The 25,155-nt window shown below is 44.3% G+C and overlaps 1 pseudogene across 1 annotated transcript; it reads right to left on the bottom strand.

Annotated features, from left to right (window-relative positions):
- Positions 1-1,043: 1,043 nt before the first annotated feature.
- On the bottom strand, positions 1,044-24,409 carry LOC311099381 (lipoxygenase homology domain-containing protein 1-like; annotated as a pseudogene). The gene is made up of 20 exons: positions 24,328-24,409; positions 20,556-20,716; positions 19,893-20,315; positions 19,535-19,663; positions 18,973-19,131; positions 18,579-18,738; positions 18,284-18,487; positions 17,864-18,045; positions 17,645-17,704; positions 17,080-17,246; positions 16,619-16,769; positions 16,243-16,439; positions 15,481-15,710; positions 15,063-15,242; positions 12,868-12,986; positions 12,401-12,518; positions 5,658-5,789; positions 3,836-4,020; positions 1,669-1,808; positions 1,044-1,504 (listed from the first exon to the last, which is right to left on the bottom strand). The product of its transcript is annotated as a lipoxygenase homology domain-containing protein 1-like (transcript).
- Between the last annotated feature and the right edge of the window lie 746 nt (positions 24,410-25,155).

Here is a 25,155-nt window from a genome sequence, read left to right as displayed (position 1 = left end):
ATCTCAAGGCAGCTGGGACCATAGTCACCAAGAAAACAATTGGTAACACACTACGCCGCGAAGGACTGAAATCCTGCAGCTCCTGCAAGGTCCCCCTGCTCAGGAAAGCACATATACAGGCCCGTCTGAAGTTTGCCAATGAACATCTGAATGATTCAGAGGAGAACTGGGTGTAAGTGTTGTGGTCAGATGAGACCAAAATGGAGCTCTTTGGCATCAACTCAACTTGCCGTGTTTGGAGGAGGAGGAATGCTGCCCATGACCCCAAGAACACCATCCCCACCGTCAAACATGGAGGTGGAAACATTATGCTTTGGGGGTGTTTTTCTGCTAAGGGGACAGGACAACTTCACCGCATCAAAGGGACGATGGACGGGCCATGTACCGTCAAATCTTGGGTGAGAACCTCCTTTCCTCAGCCAGGACATTGAAAATGGGTCGTGGATGGGTATTCCAGCATGACAATGATCCAAAACACACGGCCAAGGCAACAAAGGAGTGGCTCAAGAAGAAGCACATTAAGGTCCTGGAGTGGCCTAGCCAGTCTCCAGACCTTAATCCCATAGAAAATCTGTGGAGGGAGCTGAAGGTTTGAGTTGCCAAACGTCAGCCTCGAAAACCTTAATGACTTGGAGAAGATCTGCAAAGAGGAGTGGGACAAAATCCCTCCTGAGATGTGTGCAAACCTGGTGGCCAACTACAAGAAATGTCTGACCTCTGTGATTGCCAACAAGGGTTTTGCCACCAAGTACTAAGTCATGTTTTGCAGAGTCATTTTTGACATGCGTTTTTCTGGATTTTTTTGATGTTATTCTGTCTCTCACTGTTCAAATAAACCTACCATTAAAATGATAGACTAATCATATCTTTGTCAGTGGGCAAACGTACAAAATCAGCAGGGTATCAAATACTTTTTTCCCTCACTGTATGCTGAGCACTTGTTGGTTGCTTTTCCTTCACTCTGCGGTCCGACTCATCCCAAACCATCTCAATTTGGTTGATGTCGGGTGATTGTGGAGGCCAGAACTCTCAATATGAGGTCTTTAGTACTTTGGGTAGAGGACCCTGAAGATCTGGCTGTCCACTTTCTTGGTATCCAGCCACTTCCCACACAGGAAGATGGTGATGACGCCGTTGGACGTGTTGGTGACCTCCACACAGTCCAGCAGCCAGCTGGGACTGAGGCGAGTTATCGTGTTTCACACGCACCCTCAGGAACTCGCCTATGTCCAGCATTTCCAGCAGGAAGCGGCCCGTCTGGCCATTCTCAAACAGGTTGAGGAACTTCTGCCGCAGCGACCGGCAGCCCGAGTCGCCGTTGGAGCCGTAGATGGTGATGAAGACGTTGGCGTCGGTGCCCACCCCCTTCTCGTTGCCCTTGATGATGATATTGATGGGCACCAGGCTGCAGGCCTTGCTGGCGAATCTCTCAATGTCCTCGATGGTCACAAACTCGTCCCTCTTCGGGGAGAGGGGGATCAGGGCGTTGCAGACTATTAGGAACCTAGAACAGGAGGGATATAAAAGTAGAATGAATCTCTCTTCCACAAGACGGAGAACTTGTGTGTTTCCACACAACATATTTCTAGCTGCAGGGTTTCGCACCCTACCGAATAAGCCCCAGATGGTTGATATACAGTACATGGGGCCAGGCTAGGGGTCATTCACCTGTTGTTTAGCTCTTTCTCTATGAAGACGACCTCCTCCATCTGCCAGAATGTCTCTCCTCTCACCTCCTTCCCATCCTTGGCGGTGTGGCTCAGGCAGATGCCAGTAATGTCACCCAGCTGTTTGGAGGAGAACTTCCCCTGAATGAAAACAAGACACATTGCGCGGAAAACCAGTAAAGAATATTACAAGCTGCATTAGATAAGTTTAGCAAAAATGTAATCTTAAAAAAAATAGGTGTGGATTAGATTTTATGAGCTCCTTTCATGCCTGGCAATGTCTAATGAGTGTATTACTACTAGTGATTGAATTCCATAAGAGCAGAGTATACTGTTGAGAGGCCTGACTCATTATAGTCTGTAAAAGAGCTCTTAGTGCCAAGGGAGATCATTCTAAACCTGGCTGGCATAATAGACAAAAGAGAAAAGTCCTCCAATCCAATAATTTCTGTTTTTTCTTTACACAAACGCGTACCGCAATAACCTATTTTTCTTTGATGAGTTCTCCATCACATATTATTTTGATCGCCCCTTCTTCCCCTCCAGTGCGATCCAGATGTTCTCTTTGGTCTCTGCGTTGTCTGTGTCCACCATGGTGGTAATAATTTAATATTCTTTCAAACAAAAGTACAAACACAAAGCGTTAGCTTAGCCCTGGGGGGACTGAATTATCTTGAATGGTCCATTGGGCAAAAGTAGACATCAGTACAGTCAGTGTCCAGCCCTCGCATAACTCCAATGTTGCAAATTTTTGTTACAGACCTGATTCAACTATACAAGGGCTTAGTAGGCTAGAACAAATATTTGCAACTTTGGGGTTACGTGAGGACTGGATTGCAATAGGATAGGAAACAAAGTAGATTAAATCAAATCAAATGTTATTTGCCACATGCGCCGAAGACGACAGGTGTAGACCTTACAGTGAAATGCTTACTTACAGCCCTTAACCAACAATTCAGTTTTTTAAGAAAATAAAAAAAAGTGTTAAGTAAAAAATATAAAATATAAAATAATTAAAGAGCAGCAGTAAAATAAAATAACAGTAGGGAGGCTATATACAGGGGGTGCCGGTACAGAGTCAATGTGCGGGGGCACCGGTTAGTCGAGGTAATTGAGGTAATATGTACATGTGGGTAGAGTTAAAGTGACAATGCAAAAATAATAAACAGAGTAGCAGCAGCGTCCGGGTAGCAAATAGTCCGGGTAGCCATGATTAGTTGTTCAGGAGTCTTATGGCTTGGGGGTAGAAGCTGTTAAGAAGCCTTTTGGACCTAAACTTGGCGCTCCGATACCGCTTGCCGTGCGGTAGCAGAGAGGACAGTCTATGACTAGGGTGGCTGGAGTCTTTGACAATTTTTAGGGCCTTTCTCTGACACCGCCTGGTATAGAGGTCCTGGATGGCAGGAAGCTTGGCCCCAGTGATGTACTGGGCCGTACGCACTACCCTCTGTAGTGCCTTGCGGTCGGAGGCCGAGCAGTTGCCATACCAGGCGGTGATGCAACCAGTCAGGATGCTCTTGATGGTGCAGCTGTATAACTTTTTGAGGATCTGAGGACCCATGCCAAATCTTTTCAGTCTCCTGAGGGGGAATAGGCTTTTATCGTGCCCTCTTCACGACTGTCTTGGTGTGTTTGGACCATGATAGTTTGTTGGTGATGTGGACACCAAGGAACTTGAAGCTCTCAACCTGTTCCACTACAGGCCCGTCGATGAGAATGGGGGCGTGCTCAGTCCTCTTTTTTTTCCTGTAGTCCACAATCATATCCTTTGTCTTGATCACGTTGAGGGAGAGGTTGTTGTCCTGGCACCACACGGCCAGGTCTCTGACCTCCTCCCTATAGGCTGTCTCCTCGTTGTCGGTGATCAGGCCTACCACTGTTGTGTCGTTGGCAAACGTAATGATGGTGTTGAAGTCATGCCTGGCCATGCAGTCATGGGTGAACAGGGAGTACAGGAGGGGACTGAGCACGCACCCCTGAGGGGCCCCCGTGTTGAGGATCAGCATGGCAGATGTGTTGTTACCTACCCTTACCATTACAGTACACTATAGTGATTTCATTATGATCTGATTGGAGCACTGTAAAGACTAGAGCCAGGAGTTCTTCCTGACTGCATAGCCTTACCAGGATAAATGCTTGGCCCTACTAAAGAGAACTCAGGCTTGTGCGCAACTGATCTTACTGGTCTTCTCGTTGAGGTCTAAGATGTCGTTGTTGGTGCAGACCAACTCCCTCATGATCTGTCCGTCGTCCTCCTTCTTGACCAACCAGCGGTCGCATGGGAAACGGAATGTCTTGTCCAGGGCCTCATCCTTTACATCAATGAATTCTATGTGCCACCCTGGAGCAGGACCTGATCATGACATATCAGTAGAGTATTAAACAACTGACAGGGTATGAAATAGACAGCCGTGATAAACAATATATCATTAAAAAAACTATCTAGTTCACAGTTGGTGCATAAAAACACAATGCAGATTTAGGTACAGAGGGAAGTGTGTACAGCTCCCTGCCATCCAGGACCTCTATACCAGGCGGTTTTAGAGGAAGGCCCCAAACATTGTCAAAGACTCCAGCCACCCAAGTCATAGACTGTTCTCTCTGCTACCGCACAACAAGTGTCTGGAACCAACAGGACCCTGACAGGACCCTGAACAGCTTCTACCCCCAAGTCATCGTATAAAAAATATATTCACCAATAACCATTCCCCGTCACCAGACTGCATATTCGAACCTCCCCCATCAGCAACAGTCAGACATCCTTGAAAAAAGAAATATCTATTCACCAATAATACAGATTTTACAAACCTAATTTCACCCCAAAGGTCTCTGTAAATCTTCTCCATTAGCCACTAACATTCTGCCTTTCAAAACACCACTTCACCATCATTCAGACATCCTTGAAAATTAATAAAATCACCATATTTACTTCCATAGACTGCCTTTCAAATAGTCCCATATTAACAACTAACCAACTTCCTTATCAAATCAAACCTCAATTAAGAAGCGCTTTTTCCTCTGAGTAACGTGTGACTCATGTGCTTGCATGTTTGTTTGTGTGTGTGTGTGTGCGTGCGTGTGTGTGCGTGCGTGCGTGACTCACATGTCTTTAACTTATGTGCGTGTGTGTGTGTGTGTGTGCGCATGCGTGCATGCCCGTATGTGTAATGTTGAGAGCGCAGTCAGTGCTTCTCTGATGCTGTGTGTGTGAAAGCTCTGCTCATGATCCACACACACACAGGCTCAGTGGGAAGATGAGGGCCATGTCTTCAGTAACACTGGCAGCCAAGTGCAGAATGAGGAGCTCTTTGAAGTGAGCTCAGACACCTAGCTCCTCTATCGTGTCAATCAGCAGCCCGCTTCTCCTCTGCTCTGCTCTGCGGTGGAAAACTGCACGGCTAAGGAGCAAAGCCCAGCAACAGCTTTCAGAGGAGGATCTCTTTCATTAGCCTATGTGAGTCCAAATGGAACGTCGTTATTCCACCTCTGCTGCAGCGTCACGTCTCTCCAAGCAGAAAAGAGGCTCCGCTGTGCCGCTGAGATGAAGTGAATCAGGAGAATATACTGTAACAAACATCCCAGCTGGTTAGGAACAGGACCTAAGCTGGATCTGGTGCAGTGTATAATAAATGGTGTCGATTTGCAGTGCAAGTTCCAGATTGAGGGACAGTGTCATTACAGATAATTGAAGTAAATGTGGTTCAGGGAATTACAGTAATGACTAGGCTTTAGTTCAGTGGGATAATGTAGTCTTGAGATTGATACGTGGGCCTGTATTCATAAAGTGTCTCAGAGTAGGATTGCTTTTCTAGGATCAGGTCCCCCCTGCCCATTTATTATAATCTAAAAGGCAAAAATGATCCTAGATCAGTATGTTTTAACTCTGAGATTCTTTATGAATACAGGCCCTGGTCAGTCACACAAACATGATGGACTTTAATGAGGACTGTAGAATGTGTTGTTTGTCTGTGCACTGACTGACTGACCCACCTCCAATGTCACTGGTCTTGACCTGGATGATGTAGGTGGTTCTCTCCACCATCTCCTCCTCGTCCACCACGGCAGCCATTCCTCATAGGTGAACTCCGACACATCCTCTGTGGTCAGGTTATGCATGATAATCTGGGCGAAATTATGATGAATTATAATTAATCATGATGAATTAGTCAAAGTCATTAACCTTTATTTTACTAGGTAAGTCATTAACCCTTGTTTGCTAGAGTATTGAAAACAGGGGTGGCAATAATTTGGACCCCAATCTTTGAGATTTTTCTTTATTGCTTGTTAAACAAAATATTTGTCTCTGGGCAATTGTATTAGTATAAAATAATATAATTTCCCAAATTTTTGGAGCATACAATATAGCTCAGTATTTGTATTATTTATTTAATAGTCATTTTTGCTCATATTTATCAAGGATGCCAATAATTATGGACCTGACATTATATGTAAATACTGTGCATTATGAGCATATCCCTCTTCCCCTCGCCTCTCCCAGTGTGTTTGACCACTTGTCATGGACAGGGTGTAACTGTAGAAAGTACCCTACTGTAAAAACCCAAGGCTCCGGTAGCCCAACCTGCATTAACTTCCATCAATATATTAATTTGAGTGGGATTAGCATGCTGGCTGTGTGCCCAGTTCACTGCAGTGGCCATTTGAATAAACAGGCACTGTGTGTGTAATCCATAACGTTAGCACACATCTGTTTGGGATGCTGTACATCTACTGGGTCAGTCCAAGGACATGGCCCAGCCACAGACCGACACGGCTGTGTTTGGTTAGTCTAGAGGCAGGCTGGGTGATATGGAAAGACATGGAGGGGTTGTTCCTGCATAGGAAATGCCTTTTTACATCAGAGTGGTAAGGTCTTGGCATTGAAGTGAATTTGGGGCCAGCGTTCATATTGTGCAGACAGGGGGAAGCCATCCGCCAATTCAATGATGACCATCAAATAGAACTGGAACACAATTATGTCTCAGTGAGAAACCTCAGAATGTAGGATAAAATCTGTAATGTTTCCTGGAGGTGGGGGGTGTTCAGAATTTTTGTATTGTACTTCTTAGTGCATGTGCTACTTCTGTCAACAACCAATTACAGATCACAAAGAAATGGTATGGTAATACATTGAGACAATTAGCAATGCCCCTGTGATGTCACATCATAAAATATATGTTCACTCAGTAAATGAAGGCGAGTGTTGTCACATATTTCATGGCAGGGTTATACAATACAATACAATTCAACTTTGTCCAATGTCTTTTTGCTGTCTTGTGTTATTCACAACCCCTTTGACACTACATAAAACAGTACATGTTTAGTGTCATCATTGGGATACAGCATGGTGCTTTTGCTACTGCTCATTACTAAGCCTGTGTCTGAGCCTGTGTGTGTCGGTGTCTGGGGAGAACATATTCAGCCCAGTATCTGCAGCCTGCCTGCTCCAACCCCACACTGACTGAAATGGGTCAATACACTCATGTGCCATTCAATGAAGCTCACCCCAGACGAACTCTTACCCCTACCGTGCAGAGCTGTGTGAGCGTGTCTGTCTGTCTGGTGTGTGTGGCTGAATTATGCAGTGACCTATCGCCTGCAGGCAGGGATCAGTGTGTGTTTATGTGTGTGTGTGTGTGTGTGTGTGTGTGAGAGAGAGAGCGAGTGTGTGAGAGAGAAAGTCTGAGAGGGATGTTGGGGATTGAGCAACCCTGTGACCTAAGATTTAGGGCTCGATTCAATCCATAGCGCTGAAGACCTGTGCTACATCGCAATAGAAATGTAAAGGCAATGTTCCCACGTTAGCGGAGACTGCATTCACGATTCGCCCAAATGCTGCATATGTCGACTCAATCAGAAATTACCTATAAAATGTAAATCGAGCTATAAGGCTGAACAATCTCACAGAATGGGATCACCGAGTGCTGAAGCACGTCCTCGGTTGCAACACTTACTACCGAGTTCCAAACTGCCTCTGGAAGCAACGTCAGTACAAGAACTGTTCGTCGGGAGCTTCATGAAATGGGTTTCCATGGCAGAGCAGCCGCACACAAGCCTAAGATCACCATGCGCAATGCCAAGTGTCGGCTGGAGTGGTGTAAAGCCCGCCGCCATTGGACTCTGGAGCAGTGGAAACACGTTCTCTCTGATGAATCACGCTTCACCATCTGGCAGTCCGACGGAAGAATCTGGGTTTGACGGATGCCAGGAGAACGCTACCTGCCTGAATGCATAGTGCCAACTGTAAAGTTTGGTGGAGGAGGAATAATGGTCCAGGGTTGTTTTTCATGGTTCGGGCTAGGCCCCTTAGTTCCAGTGATGGGAAATCTCAACACTACAACATACAATGACATTCTAGACGATTCTGTGCTTCCAACATAGTGGCAACAGTTTGGGGAAGGCCCTTTCCTGTTTCAGCATGACAATGCCCCCGTGCACAAAGCGAGGTCCATACAGAAATGGTTTGTCGACATCGGTGTGGAAGAACTTGACTGGCCTGCACAGAGCCCTGACCTCAACCCCATCGAACAACTTTGGGATGAATTGGAACGCCGACTGTGAGCCAGGCCTACTTGCCCAACATCAGTACCCAACCTCACTAATGCTCTTGTGGCTGAATGGAAGCCTGCACTAATGTTCCAACATCTAGTGGAAAGCCTTCCCAGAAGAGTGGAGGCTGTTATAGCAGCAAAGGGGGGACCAACTCCATATTAATGATTTTGGAATGAGATGTTTGACAAGCAGGTGTCCACATACTTTTGGCTAGTGTAACATCAATAGATTTAGGCTACTACCTGATACTTGAATTTGCCCTATATCCATCTTGAGGTTGCTACAACCTAGCCTACAAATGAACGTTTATAACGTAGGTGCACAGATTGAGAGACATATTTGAGTAATCAAGGTGACAGACAGTGAGTGACACATTTAATACCGCCTTGCACGCGCTTGCCTGTATGTGATGTGCATTCTGACTGAGTGACAGCAAACTTGGCTGCCTGCTGCAAATTGAGGAGAGACACACTGCTGGAAGTGGTGTTGGAGGGCCAGTAGGAGGCAAGTTGAAAGGACATATAGGCAAGCCAACAAGAATCAACTTTTCTAAATACCTAGACCATTCAAGGGCAGGCAAAGACTGGAAGTAGTTATGCGACATATCTAAAACTAGCGAATTAGATCAAGATTAACTTCTCTCGACGCTAGCCAGCTAGCTAACGTCAGCTAACTGACAAAAACAAACTGTAAACAAACAATGATGTAAGTATAATGCGACAGCTTTACTATCTTTACTGTTAGTGTTAGCAGGTCGGGTAAGAAATTAGAGTGGCAGAATAAGTATCATACAAATAATTTGTTTTTGTGACAGCCAAGTATGTTAGTATAGACACGTGAGGCTGCTGAAAACATTTATTGAAACGACAAAAAAGTGGATGCCGCCAAAGTTAGGCTAATTACATGGGACTAACGGGAGTACCCTAAGGCTGTACCCTACTCGAGGGTGTGGTCACATTAAGCCACACCTCGTCATGTGTATCTATTCAATTGACACATGCGCATTCGCGCTAAATTGCCATCAGAAACTAGCAAAAAGTCGGTGGTTGTATTTGATGACCATTTATTGAAAAAGTGTGGATTTCAGCAAACAAAGAAAGGCACATAACTACAGAGGACAAACATAGGTACAAGGTAGGCGTTTCATGATTTCCAAGTATTGACTTGGGCGAATCGATGTAGTTGGAGCTAGATTCCACAAAGCCTGGTCTCTGCTCCTCTCTCTTGGTGAAATTCATCATAAACTTCCTTCACCATGGAGTGGAGTTTAGTCCGCTACTTTGCTAGTTGCATAATTCCTTCTCGCATCTACGTGCTCTCCTGCTCTCACCTTTTCCCATTGCTTGTGGACTTCAGTGCACAACACAACAGCTGTCTTTGACCAGGCACAAAAACCTCTCCAAGCCAAACCTTCATACCATAACCGCTAACCACCTACATCGTTGTTACCATATTAATAACGTTATAGTCAACAAACTAGAACTAACGCGTTAGTAAACCCACAATCCAATCCATGTGTCCAATGTACAGCAAACAGTTTAGCAGTTACACCGGCGGGCCCCAGTAACAATAAATTAATAAAACCGAAAGCTTACCTTGACTTGGAAGAGTTGCAGTGTTGGATATCCTTAGCCAGCTAGCTAATGTAAATAGCACTCCTCTCTGTTTGAGTCAGGTTGTTGTGTAGGCTAAATTAGCTGCATTAGCTAAGTAAATGAAAGGTAAACTAAGAAGAATACTAATTCTCCTTAATATTTTCAGAAATGTTGTTAAAAACTGTTCAACTTTTGTCTTTCTCTTTGAGTCAACTACTCACCACACTTTATGCACTGCAGTGCTAGCTGTAGCTTATGCTTTCAGCACTAGATTTATTCTCTAATCCTGATTGGATGGACAACATGTCAGTTCATACTGCAAGAGCTCTGATAGGTTGGAGGACATCCTCTGGAGGTCGTCATAAAAACTGTATAAGTCTATGGAAGGGGGTGAGAACCATGAGCCTCATAGGTTTTGTATTGAAGTCAATGTATCCAGAGGAATTGCGGAAAATAGCTGTCCTCCAGCTACACCATTGTGCTTTTGAGGCTACTGTAGACCTTCATTGCAAAACAGTGTGTTTTAATCAGTTATTTGGTGACGTGAATATATTTATATTGAAGAAAAATATAAACACAACATGTAAAGTGTTGGTCCCATGTTTCATGAGCTGAAATAAAAGATCCCCAAAATGTTCCATTAGAACCAAAAGGTTATTTCTCGAAAATGTTGTACACAAATTTGTTTACATCCCTGTTAGTGAGCATTTCTCCTTTGCCAAGATAATCCATCCACCTGACAGGTGTGGCATATCAAGAAGCTGATTGAACAGCATGATCATTACAGAGGTGCACCTTGTGCTGGGGACAATAAAAGGCCACTCTAAAATGTGCAGTCTTACAACACAATGCCACGGATGTCTCAAGTTTTGAGGGAGCGTGCAATTGGCATGCTGACTGCAGGAATGTCCACCAGAGCTGTTGCCAGAGAATTTAATGTTCAAGCCGCCTCCAATGTGTTTTAGAGAATTTGGCAATACGTCCAATAGGCCTCACAACCGCAGACCATGTGTAACCAACACACCAGCCCAGGACCTTCACATCTGGCTTCTTCACCTGTGAATTGTCTGAGACCAGCCACCCAGACAGCTGATGAAACTGTGGGTTTGCACAATCGAAACATTTCTGCACAAACTGTCAGAAACCGTCTCAGAGAAGCTCATCTGCTCGGCGTCATAACTGAATTCAGTGGGCAAATGCTCACATTCGATGGCCACTGGCACACTGGAGAGGTGTATTCTTCACGGATGAATTCGGTTTCAACTGTACCAGGCAGATGGCGACGTGTGGGTGAGCGGTTTGCTGATGTCGATGTTGTAAACATGGGTGCCCAAGATGGCGGTGGGGTTATGGTATGGGCAGGCATGAGCTACGGACAACGAACACAGTTGCATTTTATCTATGGCAATTTGAATGCACAGAGATACCGTGACGAGATCCTGAGGCCCATTGTCGTGCCATTCATCCACCGCCATCAGCTCATGTTTCAGCATGATAATGAACAGCCCCATGTTGGATCTGTACATAATTCCTGGAAGCTGAAAATGTCCCAGTTCTTCCATGGCCTGCATACTCACCAGACATGTCACCCATTGAGCATGTTTGGGATGTTCTGGATTGACGTGTACGACAGCATGTTCCAGTTCCCGCCAATATCCAGCAACTTCTCACAGCCATTGAAGAGGAGTGGGACAACAATCCACAGGCCACAATCAACAGCCTGATCAACTCTATGCGAAGGAGATGTGTCGTGTCGCGGTGCATGAGGCAAATGATGTTCACACTAGATACTGACTGGTTTTCTGATACACGCACCTACCTTTTTTTAAGGTATCTGTGACCAACAGATGCATATCTGTATTCTCAGTCATGTGAAATCCATAGATTAGGGCCTAATGAATGTATTTCAATTGACTGATTTTCTTATATGAACTGTAACTCAGAAAATGTTTGAAATTGTTCCATTTATATTTTTGTTCAGTGGAGTATAATTTTATCTGAAAAGGATAACTTTTAACTATGTTTAACTATTTTTATTTTTATGAAATTCACTGAGTACAATGGTCCTCCCCTTCCTCCTATCAGGAGCCTCCACTGATTGTATGGTATTGTATTATATTCTTACTGTAAACATGGAGTAATTACTGCTCTTGTCACGACTTCCGCCGAAGTTGGTGCCTCTCCTTGTGCGGGCGGCTATCGGCGGTCGTCGTCACCGGCATTCTAGCTGCCACCGATCTACGTTTCTGTTTTCCATTTGTTTTGTCTGTATTGTACACACCTGGTTCCCATCACGTTAATTTGTTTCCCTATTTAACCCTCTGATTCCCTCATGGTGTTGTGCGTGATTGTTCGTTGTTTGGTGTTTATGTCTGCTGTGAGCTGATGTATTTCCCTGCGTGTAAATTAGATTTAGTTGCTTTTCGAGTAAAGTTCGTCTATTACTCAGTTCTGTGTCGTGTGCCTGACTCCGTCCTACCGCTGCACACTGACATCCTGACAGCTCTGTAAGGTCAAAGACAAAGACTGTGTTGTATAGAGTCTTTGTTGTATCGAGCCGGTAAACTGTGACATGTTGTCAGTGCTGACCTTATCCAGGAACCAGTCAGGTTGGCTACCAGAGCCGTCGATACGAGCCCTCATCTTCATCAGGGGAGCAATGTCATCGACTTCCAGGCTGAACGTGTCCTCCTGACCACGCTCAAACCTAAAGACAGCCAGAGTGTGAGCGAAATGCTTTATGGGAGAGTCTTTTAAACTGTCAACACACCACTAGTCCATATCACATGCACTGTGAACTATAGTAAATAAAACTATTCTATGCTAATCAGAGATTGTTTTTTATGTGGAATAAAATTGTAGTTTTGTTGTTTCAATACCACTTTATGTTGGCTATTTGGGGTGTGTTTATTTGGGTGTGTTCAATTTATGCATTTGTTGAAGTGTAAACATTTGGTCACATGGGTGAACTTTTGGGTCAGGTGTGTTTGACAGCGTTTCATCAGTGTGTTTGGTTGCCTGTGAACGTTTGGTCAGGTGTGTGTGTGGTACTGGACCTGTCCTCATTGTTCTGCAGAAGTATCCCCTCTGTAGTGCTGTTAGCCCCAAACACAGACCGGTAGATCTGGGTGTCTGTACCTGCATTCAGAACATCTCCCGTCACCTCATAGATGATCTGACAATAACAGACAGACAATGATTAATCAATCAGTCAATAAATCAATCACTCAATCAAATTAAACTATGAATATTTGTTTAATTGATGAGATAACATATGCTGCCAGTTAAACCAAACAAATAAATCAAACAAACAAATCAATGTGACAAAAAGTACATTAAGTTAAGACATTTCCTTGTAGGGGAGAGTGTTGAGAGAGTTGAGCCAAAGGGGTAAGTTGAGCCACCCTTGTTTCTAGGAAACCATACACAAAATGAATTATGTGACCAAATATTTAGCAAGAGGTCATCATTTCATGGAGTCTGTGAAAGAAGAAACCACATGGAAAAAGTGGTAAGCAAGTTAGATCCAAAAAAAATATTTTCACCAAATCAAATGAATGTATTGTGTTAGAGGTTTCATGATGCTTGTATCTAATCCAAAGTAGATCATTGTTTGGGGTGTGTATAAGCTTCAGTATGAGGTCCTAAACCTAACAACTTCCCCTTTTCCACATTTTGTTACTTTACAGTCTTCAAACTAGGCACAATACCCAATAATGACAAAGCGAAAACAGGTTTTTAGATTGTTTTGCAAATTTACAAAAAAATTAAACAATAAATACCTTATTTACATAAGTATTCAGACCCTTTCCTATAAGACTCGAAATTGAGCTCAGGTGCGTCCAGTTTCCATTGATCATCCTTGAGATGTTTCTACAACTTGATTGGAGTCCACCTGTCGTAAATTCAATTGATTGGACATGATTTGGAAAGGCACACACCTGTCTATATAAGGTCAGTTGACAGTGCATGTCAGAGCAAAAACCAAGCCATGAGGTCGAAGGAATAGTCCTTAGAGGTCCAAGACAGTATTGTGTCGAGGCACAGATCTGGGGAAGGGTACCAAAAAATGTCTGCAGCATTGAAGGTCCCCAAGAACACAGTGGCCTCCATCATTCTTAAATGGAAGAAGTTTGGAACCACCAAGACTCTTCCTAGAGCTGGCCGCCCAGCCAAACTGAGCAATTGGGGGAGAAGACCCGATGGTCTCTCTGACAGAGCTCCATAGTTCCTCTGTGGAGATGGGAGAACCTTCCAGAAGGACAACCATCTCTGCAGCACTCCACCAATCAGGCCTTTATGGTAAAGTGGCCACATGACAGCCCACTTGGAGTTTGCCAAAATCAAATCAAATTAACATTTATTGGCCACATGCACCGAGTACAACAGGTGCAGACATTACAGTGAAATGCTTATTTACAGCCCTTAACCAACAGTGCATTTATTTTTTAATAAAAAAGTAAAATCAAAAAATGTATGCACTGTTGGTTAAAGGCTGTAAGTAAGCATTTCACTGTAATGTCTGCACCTGTTGTATTCGGCGCATGTGGCCAATAAAATTTGATTTGATTTGATTTTGGCAAACTCCAAGTGGGCTGTCATGTGGCCACTCTACCATAAAGGCCTGATTGGTGGAGTGCTGCAGAGATGGTTGTCCTTCTGGAAGGTTCTCCCATCTCCAAAAGGCACCTAAAGGACTCTCAGACCATAAGAAACAAGATTCTCTGGTCTGATGAAACCAAGATTAAAATATTTGGCGTGAATGCCAAGCGTCAGGTCTGGAGGAAACCTGGCACCATCCCTACGGTGAAGCATGGTGGTGGCAGCATCATGCTGTGGGGATGTTTTTCAGTGGCAGGGAGTGGGAGACTAGTCAGGATCGAGGGAAAGATGAACAGAGCAAAGTACAGAGAGGTACTTGATGAAAACCTAGCAGTTTTTTTTTTTTTTTTTATGTCAATGTAATCCATTTTAGTATAAGGCTGTAATGTAACAAAAAAGTGGAAAAAGTCAAGGGGTCTGAATACTTTCTGAATGCACTGTAGATATAAGTAGATATCCCTTGATGGAGTGATGCTAAAAATGGCTCAACTTACCCCCCTCTGCCATATATTAAACCGATATGACTGCATGTACTGTTTGTGTTTAGTACTGTATTAGCAGTCCAGGTAATAACTGTGTACTGTAGGTAAAGCAAGTACAGGCGTAATACTGTACCAGTAGAAAAAGGTATATTATTGGTGATACTTGCCTTCTGGGAGATGGTGATGCTATCTGCATCCAACACGTTGAACACCCTGGCAGCCAGTCCATCTCCCCAATCTTTGGTCAACCCATACTTACACTGGAAAATGTATTTTACCCCTTTGGTTGGCACGGCAACAGCTAGCTCATCAACCAACTAGCAACTCTCAGGAGTGGCTCCTCCGAGCTACAGGGAGAGCATGGAGCAACCACATCCATCAGCGTGTGTTGTGACTCTTGCACTGGATGAAGACTTCTGTGTCTGAACGCTGTTTGTATAACATGGTCCAGGAATAAAGCACTCATGGTAGCAGCATTAAACCGTTTGCAGGCCTTGTCTTCCTTTATCTACAGTATATATTGCACACCACCACTTTTCTTTGGGATATGCATATACTGTATGCTTAATGTGATGTGACCCATACCTCCACCCTCCTAATCTCTCCCACGTCAACTCCATGTGACTCGAAGGACTCCAGAGACCCAGAATCAAAGCACTTCTTCCCCCCACGCAGGTCAAGCCACAGCCCCTCTGTCTGGGTGTGGTTTGAACCCCACATAGACCGTGCTGCTGGTACTGGCATCCTTCTCTGCCCCTGTGGAGATGGTGAAGTGGTATGGCATGACTGCAAAGACACAAGGTAATGTGTTTTGACTGTATGTGTATGAGTGTGTAGCACAAAAATACAGTTGTTACTCCAAACCCTGCCTCTACAAAGTGTAATGTGAATACTTATTTCTGGAGTGATCAATCAGCTTATTGCAATGTATGCAACTGGTGAAATGCAGTCTTTTTTCACAACTCTTGATGTGCTTGTGTGTGTGTGGGGGGGGTTATATTGACAGTAGTGTGTTTATTTACTGGAACCCTTCTTTTGGACGTCCTCATTCTTCTTGTTACTCTTCTTGTTCATGTTGCTGTCTACACTCTTCGTGATCAGGGCTGATCAGGGCTGAGCTCTTCTTCCTGCCTTGGAAAGTCTCCCTCTCCCCCTCATAACCCTGTGAGAATACACAGGTCAGGTCACACACACTTTGTCAGGATCTGTGTGCTCACACACACATATGCGTACGCACTCACACACTGATACGCATGCACACACATACTGACTGCAGAAGTATAGTTCACACATACATTAGTGTACATACTGTGGCACACACACACACACAGTACCTTGATCTAGAACATTCTCTCGATGCGTCAGTCCTTTCATTTCCTGGACAACCAGCGCTCATACAGGAACACTAAGACCTCCTCCAGATCCTCGTCAACCACCTCCATGTGGTCCAGGTACCAATCAGCACTCACCATGCTGTTGTCATGGCGAATCTTAATTCTAAACACCTGGCCCAGGTCCACCGCCTCAATGGTACATTTATCCAGCTGAAATAGGAGGCACATTCAGCACAAGCAGTTGAATGATCCAAAAAGACACATTCATTAGTATTTTCCTTATATATTGCCATAATATTACTGTACAATGATTGTATAACAACATCACTACCTTTTATTTTGTGATGCAAAAGCCAATAATGGATACGGTGTGGTGTTCTGTCTCTTACCGCTCCCTTCTCAAACTTGTTGCTGTTTGTCTCAGACTTGCTGAGTTTGTGTTCACACGTGTCGCCCAGGTCTCTGTAGATGGTGAGGAAAACGTTGGCATCCGTGCCCCTGTTGTAAACGTCACCTGTCATCGCATACACCTTGTAGGTGGGCACAGATAACAGATAAAACAACCCACAGACAGAAAGCATAATAATGGGCTGAAGTGTTCAAATGGGAACAAATTCCCAACATTGTGTGACTGCAGCGGAGCAAGACAGAGAACTGCCTCATCATTTACCTGTCAGACAAAGAAGGCAGGCAGACAAAGAATCTGACAAACGAAAAGGCACATTCTGCTGTAATGGCCAGCCTCCAGTGTGTCTGTGTGTGCATATGTGGGTGTAATCTCCACTGAGTCTTCCTCCTCAGAGTGTGTGCGTGTGCATGTGCGTGTGTGTTTGCTTGTGTTTGTGTGTACGTACTCTCCAGTGCATCTTCCACCTCAATCTCGTTGACTTTCAGAGTTCCGTCTCGTAGTTGTTTCTCCATTATGATGTCAGAGGGTACTAACGCTCTCACTGTCTCTCCGTCATCCTCTGACTTGGCCAGCCAGTGCTCACATGAGAAGATGATAGTCTCCGACCCCTAGAGAGACACAGAGCAGCAATGTGTGAGTGACTGAGAACACTCCAGGTCTCTCCGTGAGGAGAAGAGCACCACCTTGTGACTAAAAATGGTATTGTTTTGATTTATAATACGACGTCGTCCGTCTCTTTTTACTGAAGACCTGTGTAGGATTGCCCTGACCTTTGACACTGGACTAAGATTAGATTTGTTCATTTTCCCCCATATGGTTAAGGTTAGGATTTGTGAAGGGTAAGCTGATCCTAGATCTGTAACTGAGTAAGTAGCCTTTCTCCTGTGTATCTTTCTCTTCCTCAGTAGTCGTCTGCTCTAACCGCAAGCCTAAAAATGCTCACAATAATCATTGATTGTGAGCTATTTCACGCTGCAAGCTTTTTTCAATGACACCATCATCAGTTTATCCCTCTGTTATCATGACCAATACAGATCTTCTCTATGACATCACCCACATCCTCCAACTGCATGGTGTCACAGAAACATCATCATCATCATGATCATGAGGATCATCATCCACATCATCATCCTATTCATCACCATCATCCTCATTAAAGAACCACATATCCCTTGCTTAACTGTCTCTATACATTGTTTTATAGGTGACCACTGTGTGGACGTACCTCAACGATGAACATGTCCTCAGCTCCCTTCTCAAACGACATGGTCCTCTCCCTCTTGTTGAACAAAGAGACCTCTGCTGGGTGCACACCCCCGTCTCGACCGTACAGCACGGTGAACACGTCTGCGTCTGTACCCACTGCAAACAGGTCACTGGCGAAGGTCTCAATCTCGTACGGCACAACTGTAACAGAGGGGAAACAAGGGTATAATATGGCATGGTAATTGGTAGGATAGGGTCCTGTAAGATATGGGTTATCTACAATAAGTACAGTGTACTGTAGACTGGCTCTTATGGTATGTCAGATATGACCTGATATGGTATGATATAAGATAGTAATACTGTATAGGGTAGTGGTATGCTAGCTAGTAGGCTATAATATGGGTTATCTAAGTATAGTATGTTGCAAGTTGGTTCTTACATGGTGTGTCGAGATCAGTCTGGAGGTCTGCAGGGGACAGGTCCCTGACGATGGCCCCGTCGTCGTTCGTCCTCTCCCTTGTACAGCCAGCGACCACAGGGGAACCTTAGCCTCAGGCCCAGGAACGGGGCGTCAACCTCTACCCAGTCAAGGAACCAGCCTGCTGTGGCCGCTGCACAGGCATAACAGATCATATCACAAGGACTGTGTGTGTCTGTCTGTCTGTCTGTCTCTCTGTCTTATGTGTTCGTATCACAGAGCAGTAAATGGCATAGTAGGTAGTGTATTCTAATACACACGATCACAGACACAAATGTGTATATTATCTAAATATCTTATATCATGGTTACCTGTGTCATCTTTCGTGCCGTACAGGGTGGCAAACACGTTGGCATCGGTGTCCGCATTCTTCTTGTCTCCAGTCTTTACCCTCATTGTGAAGGTGGTGCACATGGCTGACAGACAGATCAACTAAATCAGATAAGAATGTATTCATGATATTATGCATTGATATTATTAAATCAAATTATATAACTACTGATCAATGAAATGTGGGTAACTAGGCCTAGATGTTTGCATCTGTTATTTTCCAGAGGGAATAGGACATATAACATCTTTTTTTTGCATTTATTGTTCTGAAAATAATGGGAGCAAACTCAGCATAAGAGCAAACAATTAGCATTTCTCACCCTTCTGCTCCAGGCCGAGTGTTGCACTGGAGTATTCCACCTCCTCATCATCACCCTTCTTCATAAAGGCCTCGTCCACAGAGACCAGCTCCCTGGTGATCTGTCCGTCATCCTCATCAATGGCCAACCCCCGTTTACAGTACCTAGAACACAGTTAGTCTGTCGGTCACTAGCCTAGCCTGCCAGGCTTCTAGGCTCTGTCTGTCTGTCTCTGTGACTTGATAATAACCCCATGTGTACCATTCCCGACCACCAAGGGGCGCTGTGCAGTTGTTTTCTTAGACCAATAGGCAGACCTTTTTATATCCTTAAAAACCACACCTTTTCTCACATACAGGCAGTCTTGGGATCAGATGCATATATTTTTTTGGACCAGCTATTTATCTATAAATCACCTTCCTAGCTCTATAGATATACATGCATGGTGTGTCATATGGTGTAGAATGTAGATAAGTGGTAATAATAAAATAGAAAAGGCAATATTATCTCAAATGGTGTAGTAAAGTGGTTAATAATCCTCTCCTATTGTGTAATCCCGTGCCTGCCTCCTCCCCTCCCTTACATGGTCTTTGTTGTCTACTATCTCCACCCAGTCCAGGAACCAGGCGGCATGAGGCTGGCTGTTGTCATGGCGAATCCTCAGCTTCTTCAGAACACCCAGATCGATGGCCGGGATGGAGAACACGCCCTCCTGAACCCAGCAGGGAACCACGGGAAAGGTCAGAGGTCAAAGGCATAAATAAAAGGTTAATAAAAGGTATCTGTTCAATGATCAATAATTGTTAATTGTTTTAATTTATTTGATCCGTAACAACAGGGGACCATGCACAAAGGTCAAACAGCTGGGTCAATGGGAAAGAGGTTGTAGTTCAACAGCGACTCAGATATTGACATCATCATCATATTGACAGATGTCTCACCTGCCCTTTCTCAAATGTGTTCAGGTTGATTGACTTCCTGAGTCTCCGCTCGCCCTTGTCGCCCATCTCTCCGTAGATGTTGACGTACACATAAGCCCTCCAGGTCTCCAAGGTCCTCTGGGAGGAGCTCCACCATGATCTTCCCGTCCTCCTCGTCGCGGGCCAGCCAGCGCTGACAGGGAAAGGTCACGCTCTCCACCACCTTCTGGAGCTCTGTCACATGCCCCTTTTCCTCATCCTCCTCTTTCTTCTTCTTCTTTTTCTTCTTCTTCTTGTCCTTCTTGTCATCCTTCGGCTTCTCCTTCGCTGCCTCCATCTGCACCATGGCGAGTCCACCGTCTCAAGGAACCACCCATCGCCCATACCAGAACCGTCGTACCCGATGCAGATCTTGAATAATTTGCCCACGTTCAGTGCCTCGATCTGTGGGGTGAGAGACAGTAAGACAGGCCAATGGTGGTTATTCAGAGATTTGTCCTCATCACTCCACTCCACAACATGGCAGAATGACTGATTTTATGCTAAGTCTTCTCAAAACCAATGATAGCTGTACTCTTCATGAATCCAACTAATTCACAAAAGGAAAATACTTTTCCCACAATTTGAAACCAATGAATGTGTAGTCAGTAGACTTCTTTTACTGGTTCACTGACTGTGTCTGACTTTAAATATCTCTGTGGTCCCGCGCTCAAGGTTGTTGGAGCGGCTCTTGAGGCAGATGAGCTCAGTCTTGCCCTCCTCTCCATAGATCTGGCAGAACACATTGGCGTTGGTGCCACCATTGCTCATGTTCCCCGTGACCGCCGTGATCTCGTAGTTTATCACTGCAAAGGGGGCAGAGCAACATGTCACTAACCAATTAGACAATGGCAGGATGATGGAGAGTGGGCTAATGCACCACAATCCATCATAATCACTAAGTAGGAGTTCATCACTTGTAGGATAGAACTGTATTCATCAAGTGAAGTCATCTGGTTACAGGTTTATTCAGTGGCAATGTAGGTATTCTATCATTTTGAGTATTCCTGTACTTTTTCATTGGGTGTTCTTGAGAGAACTCGGGTAGCTACATTGTGAATACAAATGCCTCAGTGTATTTGAAAGCTCTGGTACAGCACATAGTGTGTATAAATATTACTTCTGCTCTGGCCAAAATAAATACAGTGGCTTGCGAAAGTATTCACCCCCCTTGGCATTTTTCCTATTTTGTTGCCTTACAACCTGGAATTAAAATGGATTGGGGGGGGGGGGGGTTGTATCATTTGATTTACACAACATGCCTACCACTTTGAAGATGCAAAATAATTTTTTTTGTGAAACAAACAAGAAATAAGACAAAAAAACAGAAAACTTGAGCGTGCATAACTATTCACCCCCACAAAGTCAATACTTTGTAGAGCCACCGTTTGCAGCAATTACAGCTGCAAGTCTCTTGGGGTATGTCTCTATAAGCTTGGCACATCTAGCCACTGGGATTTTTGCCCATTCTTCAAGGCAAAACTGCTCCAGCCCCTTCAAGTTGGATGTGTTCCGCTGGTGTACAGCAATCTTTAAGTCATACCACAGATTTTCAATTGGATTGAGGTCTGGGCTTTGACTAGGCCATTCCAATACATTTAAATGTTTCCCCTTAAACCACTCGAGTGTTGCTTTAGCAGTATGCTTAGGGTCATTGTCCTGCTGGAAGGTGAAGCTCCGTCCCAGTCTCAAATCACTGGAAGACTGAAACAGGTTTCCCTCAAGAATTACCCTGTACTTAGCGCCATCCATCATTCCTTCAATTCTAACCAGTTTCCCAGTCCCTGCCGATGAAAAACATCCCCACAGCATGATGCTGTCACCACCATGCTTCACTGTGGGGATGGTGTTCTCGGGGTGATGGGAGGTGTTGGGTTTGCGCCAGACATAGAGTTTTTCTTGATGGCCAAAAAACTCAATTTTTGTCTCATCTGACCAGAGTACCTTCTTCCATATGTTTGGGGAGTCTCCCACATGCCTTTTGGCGAACACCAAACTGCGAACACCAAAATGCTTTTTCTTTAAGCAATGGCTTTTTTCTGGCCACTCTTCCGTAAAGCCCAGCTCTGTGGAGTGTACGGCTTAAAGTGGTCCTATGGACAGATACTCCAATCTCCGCTGTGGAGCTTTGCAGCTCCTTCAGGGTTATCTTTGGTTTCTTTGTTGCCTCTTTGATTAACGCCCTCCTTGCCTAGTCCGTGAGTTTTAGTGGGCGGCCCTTTCTTGGCAGGTTTGTTGTGGTTAATAATGGATTTAATGGTGCTCCGTGGGATGTTCAAAGTTTCAGATATTGTTTTATAACCCAACCCTGATCTGTACTTCTCCACAACTTTGTCCCTGACCTGTTTGGAGAGCTCCTTGGTCTTCATGGTGCCGCTTACTTGATGGTGCCCCTTGCTTAGTGGTGTTGCAGACTCTGGGGTCTTTCAGAACAGGTGTATATTTACTGAGATCATGTGACACTTAGATTGCACACAGGTGGACTTTATTTAACTAATTATGTGACTTCTGAAGGTAATTGGTTGCACCAGATCTTATTTAGGGGCTTCATAGCAAAGGGGGTGAATACATATGCACGCACCACTTTTCCGTTATTCATTTTTTAGAATTTTTTGAAACAAGTGATTTCTTTCCATTTCACTTAACCAATTTGGACTATTTTATGTATGTCCATTACATGAAATACAAATAAAAATCCATTTAAATTACAGGTTGTAATCTAACAAAATAGGAAAAACACCAAGGGTGATGAATACTTTTGCAAGGCACTGTACACACTGTAAATATATTCATTTAATTTTAACATGATATAATAGAATTCTCTGGCACAGTATGCAGGTAAAGGGTAAACCTTATTTGTCCTATTTCACAGATGTACGAGTGTGTTAATACGCATGTGAGAATTGGAATATGTGTGTTTTGCATATCCCACTCTCCCTGGGACACTCTCGGAGAATGCGGTCACGGCCAGGGTCGGCCATTATCAACGGTGACTCTGGAGCAATTAGAGTTAAGTGCCTTGCTCAAGGGCACATCAACAGATTTTTCACCTTGTTGGCTCAGGGATTCAAACTAGAAACCATTCGTTTACAGGCCCAACCCTTACCACTAGGCTACCCGCTGCCCTGTACAGTATAATACAGTGGGGGAAAAAAGTATTTAGTCAGCCACCAATTGTGCAAGTTCTCCCACTTAAAAAGATGAGAGAGGCCTGTCATTTTCATCATAGGTACACGTCAACTATGACAGACAAATTGAGAAAAAAAAATCCAGAAAATCACATTGTAGGATTTTTAATGAATTTATTTGCAAATTATGGTGGAAAATAAGTATTTGGTCACCTACAAACAAGCAAGATTTCTGGCTCTCACAGACCTGTAACTTCTTCTTTAAGAGGCTCCTCTGTCCTCCACTCGTTACCTGTATTAATGGCACCTGTTTGAACTTGTTATCAGTATAAAAGACACCTGTCCACAACCTCAAACAGTCACACTCCAAACTCCACTATGGCCAAGACCAAAGAGCTGTCAAAGGACACCAGAAACAAAATTGTAGACCTGCACCAGGCTGGGAAGACTGAATCTGCAATAGGTAAGCAGCTTGGTTTGAAGAAATCAACTGTGGGAGCAATTATTAGGAAATGGAAGACATACAAGACCACTGATAATCTCCCTCGATCTGGGGCTCCACGCAAGATCTCACCCAGTGGGGTCAAAATGATCACAAGAACGGTGAGCAAAAATCCCAGAACCACACGGGGGGACCTAGTGAATGACCTGCAGAGAGCTGGGACCAAAGTAACAAAGCCTACCATCAGTAACACACTACGCCGCCAGGGACTCAAATCCTGCAGTGCCAGACGTGTCCCCCTGCTTAAGCCAGTACATGTCCAGGCCCGTCTGAAGTTTGCTAGAGTGCATTTGGATGATCCAGAAGAGGATTGGGAGAATGTCATATGGTCAGATGAAACCAAAATATAACTTTTTGGTAAAAACTCAACTATTATTAATAATAATAATAATATGGGAGGGGGGGTAGTTCAAAACTTAACCCCAAAAGTTTTTTCAAAAAGGTTCTTTGAGGATCCATTAAAAGGTGGCCTTTGAAGAACATATAGGGGTTCCCCCACAGTTTCAATTTGAAGAACCACTCCAGGAACCTTTTATTTTTAGAGTGTGTTCCACCTCCATGCTGAAAAATAATCCTCAATAAGGTTGAGGAAAGGAGAGTACGGGGGCAGGTATATAGGGTCACGAACTGGGGATGGGCCCGAAACCATGCCTGAACCACCTCTGCATGGTGGAACCTGACACTGAGAAACACAATGAGGTGTGCAGTGTAGTAGGATCCAAGTAATGGCCTACGTCCTACCACACCATCTTCGGAGATAGCTGAGCACATGGAGATTTTCCCCCACGTTGTCCAGGCACTAGGACGGTCGCCCGTTGGCCGTTGAGGTTCCGCCCTTGGCGCTGAGTTTTGGCCAGGTTGAAGCCCATTTCATCAACAAAGATATACTTGTGATGGTTCACAGCAGCATTAAGCACCATCACCATCTAAAAATATATTTTGGTTAGTTATTTTTACAGTATAGTTCCAATATGATATTGTTAAGTAGCATATGCATCAAATAGTATCAGTAATACAGTATATAGTGCTGTACCTGAACATACTCAGCCCACAGTTGTTTCACCCAGTCGTTGTTTCTCTCAAAAGGCACCAGGTAAATGTTTTTCATAAATACCTGGTGCCTCTTCAAAAGGCAGGCGATTGTTGGTAGGCTGTCGGATGCCACACACGGCCACTGACACCAACATGGAATCTTCAGTCAATTCTGAGGGTAGAACAGAGTATACTGTCAATAGATCATACTATAAGACTACTGTAACATGTTTTGTGAATTTACATGCATTACAATATGTAATTGAATGTAACTGTAATGGTTAAGCATAGTGGGGCGGCAGGTAGCCTAGTGGTTAGAGCGTTGGGCCAGTAACTGAAAGGTTGCTGTTTCAAATCCCCGAGCTGACAAGGTTCTGTTGATATGCCCTTGAGCAACAAGGTTCTGTTGATATGCCCTTGAGCAAGGCACTTAACCCTAGTTGCTCTGGATAAGAGTGTCTGCTAAATGACAAAAATGTCAAATATAGTGCATATCCTGCAGACTTACCGATTTTGTCTCATGATCGAATTGACAATCTTTTCAGATTGGGATGAACTAATCTGTCAGCCTCTGCCATGGAAA

This window comes from Coregonus lavaretus (assembly GCF_964263955.1).
Source record: "Coregonus lavaretus genome assembly, chromosome: 24".
Taxonomy (NCBI): Eukaryota; Metazoa; Chordata; class Actinopteri; order Salmoniformes; family Salmonidae; genus Coregonus; species Coregonus lavaretus.
This window is presented reverse-complemented; position numbering and strand designations above follow the sequence as displayed.